At 44.8% G+C, this 10,853-nt stretch overlaps 1 pseudogene; it reads right to left on the reverse strand.

Moving 5' to 3' along the window:
• Window positions 1-3,813: 3,813 nt before the first annotated feature.
• Window positions 3,814-4,276, reverse strand: LOC138847254 (immunoglobulin heavy variable 3-23 pseudogene; annotated as a pseudogene).
• Window positions 4,277-10,853: the final 6,577 nt, after the last annotated feature.

Consider the following 10,853-nt stretch of genomic DNA (forward strand, 5'->3'; position numbering starts at 1 on the left):
AACTGTGTCTGTAATCCAACGTGGGTGGTAGGGGTTCATTTGCTTGTAGCATCATCTACAGTTTCCCATGATGCATTATGAGGGAAAAGTGTGGGAAGCCGTGAGGCTGGGCTCAGTCAGTTCTCTGATGGGAACACGGGTGACCCTAGTGGGGACTTAGCCAATTTTGTCCTAATGCCTGTCACCCACTTTTAAATAGATAAAATACTCAAGTGTATTTTTTTAAGGTTAACTATGTTTTTTTCCTTATTCATCCATTGCCTTAAAGTTTAAAAACTGTTTAAACTGTTTAAAACTGTTCCTGAACACAGAACACTGTACATGGTAGTGGGGTTTGTGTGCTACTGGAATGTGCATGGTAGAAATGGGCACAGATGAACTCACTGTCATTCACATTTCCACCTCCTTCCCATCACTCTGTTGGGAGGCCTGGAGACCTCAGTTCTAGTCATTCTTGGAACCTGTTGTGTGTTGTGGTGAACTGAGTCAGCCCAAAGTGGTGTGGGCAGAATTATTCCTGCCTTTGGTGGTGCTTTCTGCCCTGGTATCAGCTGCCCTGTGTTCACTCTTCCCTGTTCTTTTTTTTTATTTTTTGAGAGGCAGAGTGAACAGTGAGAGAGAGAGACAGAGAGAAAGGTCTTCCTTTGCCGTTGGTTCACCCTCCAATGGCCGTCGCAGCTGGCGCGCTGCGGCTGGCGCACGACCCTGATCCGATGGCAGGAGCCAGGTACTTCTCCTGGTCTTCCATGGGGTGCAGGGCCCAAGCACTTGGGCCATCCTCCACTGCACTCCCTGGCCACAGCAGAGAGCTGGCCTGGAAGAGGGGCAACCAGGATAGAATCTGGCGCCCCAACCATGACTAGAACCCAGTGTGCCGGCACCGCAAGGTGGAGGATTAGCCTAGTGAGCCACAGCGCCGGCCACTCTTCCCTGTTCTGTAACCATGACTCTGAGTTTAGCTCAAGCACTGGGTAGAAGTCACTGTGTCACAATTCACCCCCAGTCCTGCATTTGGGTAATGCAGCTTTGTTCACAATAGTTCAGTCTACAAAGAACAAGTGTGCATAAAACAGTGAATGGATTCTTTCACATTTAGACAAAGAATATTATTCAGTATTAAGAAGGAGGTTGTTCTGTCATTAGGAAATGTGGGTCAGCCTGGAGCATACATACTAAAAGAAATGATCCAGGTAGATGTGGACACACAGTATGTGACATTAGTTATACATGCAGTGCACAAGCTTGAACTCACAGAGGTAGGCAGTGCAATGGTGAAAACTGTCTACCATGATCCAAGTCAGGCTCCTGAATTTAGGCTGAGCCATCCCCAGCCTTTGCAGCCATTCAGGAAGTTAACCAGTGGATGGAATTCTCCCTCCATTTGTTGATCTCTTCCTCTCTTGCTATAACACTGTTTTTAAAATAAAATAAACAGAGACTTAAAATACATTGAAGATTAATTGTACATATGATTAGGAGCCTGTTTCCTAATGTTGAATGATCTCAAGCAACTGAATCCCAAGGGAAGAAATCAATTGTGTACATGCAGTGATGATAAGGTGGTGACAGGAGCAGCACTGGAGTGAGCCTGAGGGATTCCTGCCTCCCGTATCAGGATGCTTAGTGCTGTGTCCTAGTTTGGTTCCAGTGTCATATTCCTGCCTGAGCACACTCTGGGAGGCCGTAGGTGAAGTTCCAAGTACTCCCACGTGGGAGCCCTGGACAGAATTCCAAGCACCTGGCTGTCACCTGACCCAGCTAAATCTTTTGTAGCCACTGGGGAAGTGACGCAGGAATTAGAAGATCACTGACAGTCTCAGTCTCTCTGTGGTTTTGGACAAATACATAAAGACAAGGTCTCAAATAAAATGATAAATTTAAAATTTATATAATATCTATAAATTATTAAAAGAAGATATATAGGCAAACATGTAAAATGCTATAAATCTGGGACCATCATGTATGTCCATGTTGGAAGCACAATGAGACATCGCATCACTCCAGTTAGAATGGCTATTATCAGACATACCAGAGCTGACATGTTTTATGGAGGTAGAGAGAGATGATAACCCTGGTACAAGTCTGTGTCAGGTTAATTAGTAAAACTGTATGGAAAAGCATCAAAAACAAGAAATAGAATTATTACATGATCTCCAAGCACCATTGCATGGTACAATGAATATGACATCCCAGGGAGGTGTCCACAGGATCTGCAGTCACTGTGCCAAACACCTCTACAGTTCCTTGTTCATTTAAAAGAGTCCATTCAAAAGAGTTCACACATATGATACAGTGACATCTCATGAAAGAAAGAATGGAAAATGAAGAAATGGACAAAGTTACATTTTAAAAGGAGTTTAAAAGCAGTGCAGAGTAAGAAATTCTGTAATTTTGGACAACTTGGATGACCCTGGAGAATAATGTGCCTAGGATAATATGTCAGTAAAAGTACACTCTGCTAACCATCCAGGCCAGGAAGACACATAATATGTGATGCTACCTACATGGGATAAAAGGATGAACAATGGCCAGTCATGAAGATTCAGATCTCTGCATACTGGTGTTGTGTTTGCCAATGTTTTATGGAGATGATTTAAAAAGGCAGTGCACTCAGGCTTGGCAGCTGGAACCCAGGAGCTTGGAACTGCATCAGTGTTCCCACCTTGGTGATGGGGCCTCATAACAGATCCACCATCTACTGTCTTCCAGGGTGCATTGTCAGTACAAGTATGGGAAAGCGTGAAAATGGGCTCCATCCAGCAATGTGATATGCAGCCTGAAAGACTCCACATGGATTGATGACCCCAGTCAGCATAGACATGGAGTGAAGAGCAGGGACTATGGACACATGGTCTGTGGGACTGGCTCTTCCTGCAGCTGTGATTCAGCCTCAGGACACTGGTCATCATGCTGGAGCCACAGACACAGCTCCCCGTGATGTGGACTCCAGTCCCAGAGTGCACAGCCACTGTGTGTCCCACTTTCTGCTCTCCCTGAACCACACAGGTGCAGGTGGTCTCACGACACTGGAGCAGAACTAGACCAGCTGGAAGTGCACACCCAACACTTTCCATTCAGTTATGACCTTGACTGCTGATGTCCAGTGTTTTTCCCTCCTGAGTCCAGGCAGGGAGCCCCCCAGGAGGGTCCCAGGACCTAGAGAATGAGGAAGTCCCTGTAGGCTTCCCAGGTGCCTGCAGAAGCTCAGCCTGAGACACAGCTGAGCTGCAAGTATATTCCTGAGTGCTGTGACGTTCACACAGGGACCACAGACTGTTTCAGGATTAAAGGAAAATGGAGATTGGGTATAAAGTCTGTTAGAAATGATGCAGAACACTCACAGTTTAAAATAAGACGGTTGGTTCAGTTCAGCACAGTCGCTCATTTTGAAAGGAGAGAGATACTTAAATAGCAGATTTTTAAACTCAAACCCTGGCTCAGCTATTGCTGGATTGAAAGGGAAAAGTAAAATTGCCCTAAAGTCGGCAGTGTCCTAAGAACTCTGTCCTGACTCAGGCTAGACAACACTCACGAGGTCCCCAGATTGTCCCACATCTCTGATACTGGAGACCACTGAACCTAAATTCATTCATGTAGGACTTCTCCTGTCACATCAGAGAGTCAGTACAGGGTCAAAATCATCAAAGAAGAATTCTTCACTCAAAACTGTTGCAGGAGAGGAAACCCCAATTCCCTGACAGGAAACCAGGGCTTGGGCTCCTTCTGCACCTGTGCATGACCAGAATCTGCACTCAGTGTGTCTTGTGCGCCCCCTGCATGGAGGTTTGTGTCTGGGCTCAGCCCTAGGGCCCCTCACGTGTCTCTCACACAGAAATAGGCGGCCGTGTCAATGGCAGTCAGACTAGTCATTTTCAGACACACCGTGTTCTCTTTGGTGTTTCTGGAGATGGTGAATCGGCCATTCACCCAGCTCGCGTACCATGTGCTACCACTACCAGTATTAATGTATGCGATCCACTCCAACCCCTTCCTTGGAGCCTGGCGGAACCAGCACATTGCGTAGTTGTCACTGAAGATGAATCCGGAGGCTTTGCAGGAGAGTTTCAGGGATCCCCCAGGCTTGAACAGGCCTCCCCCGGACTCCTCCAGCGACTGACACTGGACACCTGCAAACACAGACGACATGGTCAGGAAGCTGTCACTCACACTCTCTGTGTCTCTCACTCACGTCCTCTCCCAGACTCAGTGCCCCGCGTTCCCCATCATTACCTTTGAGCACAGCGACAAGGAGAAGCCAGCACAGCCCAGTCCCCATGGTGAGCGTCTGTGTTGAGTGTGAGCACTGAGTGGACACCTGAGAGTCCTGGGGCTGGAGCTCCTGTGCCAGAGCTGCAGGGTGAGGGCTGTGCTAGTTTTCATGGGTAGAGGGAGGCCCTATTTGCATGTGCTGCCCCTATATAGCTGGCATGGGGTCCGACGCCTCAGACAGGACAGTGTCCAGGGCAGACATAGTGTCCTGGGTGTGTAGTTGATGGCTATGATATGATTCAGATCATATGAATTTTTATGTTATCAAAATTTTAAAAAGTTGAAGGCAATGACCTTGTTTCATCTTAATTCAGTGTGTATCCTTAATATCCAGTGTTAGCAATATCATGTCCCTCATTTATTTAAATAACCACTAGTTCCTTATCATCTATATAAAGACATTGGGACAGTGATAGAGAGAAAAGGGGTGAGAAAGACAGAAATGTAGTGATGGACAGAAAAGGTGACAATGGGAGAATTCTGCCTTTGGGTCGAGAATCCCAAACATCCCAAATCTGCAACATCTAGGACTTAACCCTTCTAATACCTGAAGCAGAAAAAAGTTTCTGTGTTTCCCAGGTCCCTTGTAGGGGCTCATTTGCTCTTAGCATCATCCACAGTTTCCCATGATGCGTTACCAGGAAAAAGTGTGGGAAGCCGTGAGGCTGGGCTCAAGCAGCACTCTGATGGGAACACGGGTGGGGACTTTGCCAATTTTGTCGTAGTGCCTGCTGCCCACTTTTAAACAGATGAAGGACTGCAAGTGGATTCGTTTAAGGTTAACTATATTTTGTTTCTTATTCAACCATTGTATTAGTTTAAAACTGTTCCTGGGCTGGTGCCGCGGCTTACTAGGCTAATCCTCCGCCTTGCGGTGCTGGCACACTGGGTTCTAGTTGATCCAGGTGCCGGATTCTGTCCTGGTTGCCCCTCTTCCAGGCCAGCTCTCTGCTGTGGCCAGGGAGTGCAGTGGAGGATGGCCCAAGTGCTTGGACCCTGCACCCCATGGGAGAACAGGAGAAGCACCTGGCTCCTGCCATCAGATCACCACGGTGGGCCGGCCGCAGCGCACCGGCCACGGTGGCCATTGGAGGGTGAACCAACGGCAAAGGAAGACCTTTCTCTCTGTCTCTCCATCTCTCTCACTGTCCACTCTGCCTGTCAAAAAAAAAAAAAACTGTTCCTGAACACAGAACACTGTACGTGGAAGTGGGGTGTAGTGTGCTATTGGAATCTGTGTGTTGTAGAAAAGGGCACAGATCAACTCAGTGTCAGGCACATTTCTACCTCCTTTCCATCACTCTGTGTTAGGAGGCCTGGAGACATCAGTTCTAGTTATTGGTGGAACCTGTCATGGGTTGTAGTGAACTGAGTCAGCCCACAGTTGTGTCTACAGAATTATTCCTTCCTGTGAGTGGTGCTTTTGGCCCTGGTAGCAGTCGCCCTGTGTCCCCCTCTTCCCTGTTCTGTAACCATGAGTCTGAGTTCAGGTCAAACACTGGGTATGAAGTCACTGTGTCACAATTCACCCTCAGTCCTGCGTTCAGGTTGCAGCTATGTTCACAGTAGTTTAGTCTACAATAAAGCAAGTGTGCATAGAACAGTGAATGGATTCTTTCCCATTTGGATATGGAATATTATTCAGTATTAAGAAGGAGGTTGTTCTGTCATTAGGAAACGTGGGTCAGCCTGGAGCATAATGTGCTAACAGAAATAATGCAGGTAGATGTGGACACATAGTATGTGACATTAGTTATATGTGCAGTCCACAAGCTTATTCTCACAGAGGGAGAAGTGCAATTGTGATCACTGTCTACCATGACCCAAGTGTTTGTCCCCTTCCAGCCCTGTGGGAAACTGGAGGAAATTCCAAGCTCCTGGTTTCCGGCTCAGCCTTCCCAGCCTTTGCAGCCATTCACGAAGTGAACCAGTGCACGGAAGCCTCACTCTCCATCTGTTGGTCTCTTCTTCTCTTGATATAACACTGTCTCTAAAATAAAATACTTAAAATAAATTGAAGATTAATTATACATATGATTAGGAGCCTATTTCCTAATGTTGAATGATCTCAAGCAACTGAATCCCAAGGGAAGAAATTAATTGTGTACATGCAGTGATGATAAGGTGGTGACAGGAGCAGCACTGTAGTGAGCCTGAGGGATTCCTGCCTCCCGTGTCAGGATGCTTAGTGCTGTGTCCTAGTTTGGTTCCAGTGTCATATTCCTGACTAAGCCCCTCTGGGAGGCAGTAGGTGAAGTTCCAAATACTCCCATTTGGACACGTGGACAGAATTCCAAGCACCTGGCTGTCACCTGACCCAGCTGAATCTTTTGTAGCCATCTGGGAAGTGACCAGGAGTTAGAAGATCACTGTCAGTCTCAGTCTCTTTGCCTTTTTGGAAACATATGTGTGGGGCTCCATGGGATGCACAGCCATGGAGCCCCCACGTCAAGGTCGGTCTGATAGCTGTTGCTGTGTCTTTATCACAAGGAGAATGTTGCTAGTTTCGGTTAGGGCAATGCTTTCCCATGGTTGGGAATTTCCAGAGGAGTTGAGAATGTTGCAAACAACAAGATGGCGCCGAGGACTGTGCGGTGAGCCTGCCTGCTGTGTGACACCTCATCTGATTGGCCCGAGGACGTGTGCACAATGCGTGAACAGACAGCAGATTGGAGTGTTCCGTGCATGGACTTGAGCCCGTTTGCAATTGGCCAGATTTTGTATATAAGCTCTGTGCTGAGGAAGGAGGGGGCTTTTCTGTCCACTCTCCTCCCTTCATTCTTTCTCTGTCGCTGTTATTTTCTCATTAAAAGTCTGCTGAAGACCGATAAGCTGCGAACAGTGTCGTTCCTTTGCGGGCAAGGGAGCGACAAGTGGTTCCATGCCTCGGATTTGGACCACTTTCTACATGCAGGAATAGGTAAGGAACAAAAGGTAAGCGTGCGTGTGCACGGAAATCCAGCTGGGGAAAGAATAGAAACCGCGGTTCCGTCAAAGAAAGACGGGGAAATTAAGTGCCAGAAAAAAGGGTAAAGGAATCCCTTAAAAGGTGGGAGTACAAAGTGTTCAGAAATGCCAGGAAATAGGCAGAAACTTCCTTTTTACCTCCAAATGGACAATACTCCATCCACCACTAGGTTGTGCATGCTGTTGATCCACTTGTTAAAAGCTGTGGGGAAGCCCGTTAAAGCTGCCACAGTATGTGCATTCACTAGGGCCATTGCCAAGAGGTCACCATGGTTTGTGGAAGGTGGCCAATTAGATGAGCAACAGTGGCGGAGAGTAGGCAGACAGTTGAGAGCAGCCAGAGAGCCGGTAGAAATACTTAGATTATGGCAACTCATTGAACAGACACTTCAGGACCCCACTGAGAGCATAGATCTTTTACTTGATGAAGGATGCGAGCTCCTAGAAAAGGTTCAGGAGGAGTCTCGGCATGATAGTCAGTCTAGTGACTGTGGTAGTCAGTGGGATAGGAAACAGATGGACAAAGGTCCCTGTAGGGACCAGCCACTGGATAAGACAAAGGAAAATTCAGTGAAGGACCATCCCCCATTGAGTGTGCCCCTGTGCTCAAGGGAGTCATCTCATTTATATCCCAGTTTGACTAGGCTAGCAAATTTGTCCTTAGAGGATGAACCGCCGCCGCGGTATCGTCCATTGACTCTCCCTAAATCGGCCCCTAGGAAAAAAATAAAAAAGTTATAAAGACTCCATTACAGACACAGGGAATAGGGTTAAACAAGGTGAGCCATAGAATGGTTCATTAATGCTATAGGAATAGTCAGTCCTTGGTTCACAAAAGAAGTCGTAAATGAGCAACATTGGGATTTGCTCAAAACAGATTTAAATGTGCATTAAAAAAAAAAAAAGCAAGCCGTGACAAAGGCTGTGAAAACTTTGTTGCAGATGTAAAAAATAGGGTTAAAGAAACAAACCGTAGAGCAGTTTATCAGTGCTGTTAAAACAATTAGTCCTTGGTTTGCTGAAGAGGGTGTTGTGGATAAGAAACACTGGGAGTAAAAAATATAGATCAGTGTACACTGGACAGCCCTCACCTTGCATTTAAATATTTCATTTGAAGTAAATGTTCTCTGTTATAAAGTTCATATTACTATGTAAAATGAAAAATTGTGGTAACAAAGTGTCCGGACTACCCATTCTGTTTTTGTTTTATGTACTAACTCTACCCCTATTATTGATAGGAATGCTTGAGCAGATTATGCTTGGTTTGCTTTACAAAAAAAAATGTAAGTCAAAATATGCCGCAAGTAGTTAAGATTCCACACACCTGCAGAAATGTAATAATTATACATAATAAGAGGCTAGTTCCCTCAGATATGTTTCAATTTATCCTTAAAACATACTGAATATTATTGTGTTTGATTGCAAAATGTAGATTTGTATAAAAATTTGTATTATATTCTTATGATGTATTAATTATGCCTATACCTTGGTACAACTCTAGGGCCAAATGTAAGGACAAATTTTTGGGATGGAGAGGCTTGTGTCTTTGGCTCTGATAAACAAGTAACTTGTCTGCCAGATGACCTTCTCCTGCTCCTTGGGAGCCTGGCCAGCTCCCGGGGAGGAGGATAAAGGAATGTTTTCTGATAAACAGGTGGGCATGCTTCGTGTCTCGGCTCTCTGGCCAAGATCCGGGACGGGACGCACTGCTTGCCCAACATCTTGGCAATGAGCCACCCTTGTCCTTGGGGGCTTTAAGGGGGAGCCGGAGCAAGCCTCTGCTGCTGCTGTTTCATCCCAGGGGAACACGCAGTCAAGCTGAACGTTAAACGTGCCCGTGATGATTACTAATGATGTTTAATTCTCAGTACGGATCCTTTTCTGGTGCTGTGTGAAAATTGCCTAGTAATGCCCATAGTACTGTAAATTCTGCAAAACATAAGTACAACGCAGATATGGATCGATTGGCTATTGTGGCTGAGGTGTTCTGTAACAGTCCCTTTAATAAAAAATTAACAAAATAAATTAATTTAAAAAACAGAACATTCAGGACCTGCCACTCTACTTGGTAGGTCATTACAAAAATCAACAAGGAGGGCTATACCTGATAAATAAGGGTACTATCAATGTGGGCAACAGGGACATGTACAAATATTGTCCAAAAGTCAAACACCAAAAAAGCCCCTCCTCCTGGGATTTGCCCCCAGTGCAAAAGAGGAAGGCATTGGGCCAATAAATGTCACTCCAAATCTAATAAAAAAAATTCATTAAATAAATAAAGTTCAAAAAACTAAAAGCGGGGCTGGCCCCAGGCCCCATCCCAACAAATTTTGGGGGCCATGACATTTGTTCCTCAACAGAACACCCTAAATCCATCAATTTCCTCCATGGAGCCACAGAGGGTAGTGCAGGACTGGACCTCAGTGCCACCTCCTATACAGTATTGACCCCTGAGATGGGCCCACAAGGCCTCCCTACTGGGATTTTTGGTCCTTTGCCAACTGGGTTTTTTGGTCTCCTACTGGGCAGAAGTAGTATAACTATAAAAGGGTTACAGGTTTTTCCTGGAGTTATAAACACTGACTTTACTGGTAAGATAAAAATTATGACTCAAGCCAATAATGAAACTTTAACTCCAGGACAATGCATTGCTCACTTGATTCTGTTCCCCTTCTCTTCAATTGGTAAGTCTTTTTTAAATAAAAGAGAAAATAATGGTTTTGAATCTTCTGATGCTTATCGGATACAACCTATAACTGAGGACCGACCCAAATTTTTCTTAAAATTAAATAAAAAGTTATTCAGTGGTCTTTCAGATACTGGAGCTGGTGCCTCTGTTATTTCAGCAGCAAGCTGGCCCACAAATTAAAAAAAGAAAATTACCATAACTCAATTGCAAGGTATTGGTCAGAGTCAAAGATTAACACAAAGTTCCATATTGCTACAATGGGAGGATAAAACATATATTTTGGCTGCATTACTCTGGAGATGTAATATTCTAACTCAAATGGGGGCTTTAATACATAGTCCAAGTAAGATTGTTACCATTAACATACTTCAACAAGGTCATTTGCCAGGTAAGGGTTTAGGCAAACAACAACAAAGCATCACATCTCCAGTTACTATAACTGTCAATCATAACCAGAGAGGCTTGGGTTTCCCTTGATGGCTACTGGTCAGTCTGTGCCCCATACAAAAATTAAAATAAAATAAAAATCATATAATCCCGTGTGGGTGAATCAATGTCCTTTACTGCAGGAAAATATAAATACTGCACAGATATTGGTAAAAAAAAAAAAAACAATTAACAGCAGGACATATAGTTCCTTCTAATTCTCCTTGGAATAGTCCTATTTTTGTTATCAGAAAAAAAATCTGGGAGATAGCGATGGCTTCAAGGCCTTAGGGCTGTTAATGCTACTGTGGAAATTATGGGGGCTTTATACCAGGTTTACCATTGCCTACTACAATTCCAAAGGACTCTTATATTGCAATAATAGATTTAAAAGATTATTTTTTATACTATACCTTTACATCCAAAAAATTGTCCCCGATTTGCTTTCAGTGTTCCATCAGTAAATTTTAAAGAACCTATGCAAAGATGCCTATAAAGGATC

The sequence above is a fragment of the Oryctolagus cuniculus genome, chromosome 20 (genome assembly GCF_051225735.1).
Source record: "Oryctolagus cuniculus isolate XC-2025 breed Fujian yellow rabbit chromosome 20, ASM5122573v1, whole genome shotgun sequence".
Lineage (NCBI taxonomy): Eukaryota > Metazoa > Chordata > Mammalia > Lagomorpha > Leporidae > Oryctolagus > Oryctolagus cuniculus.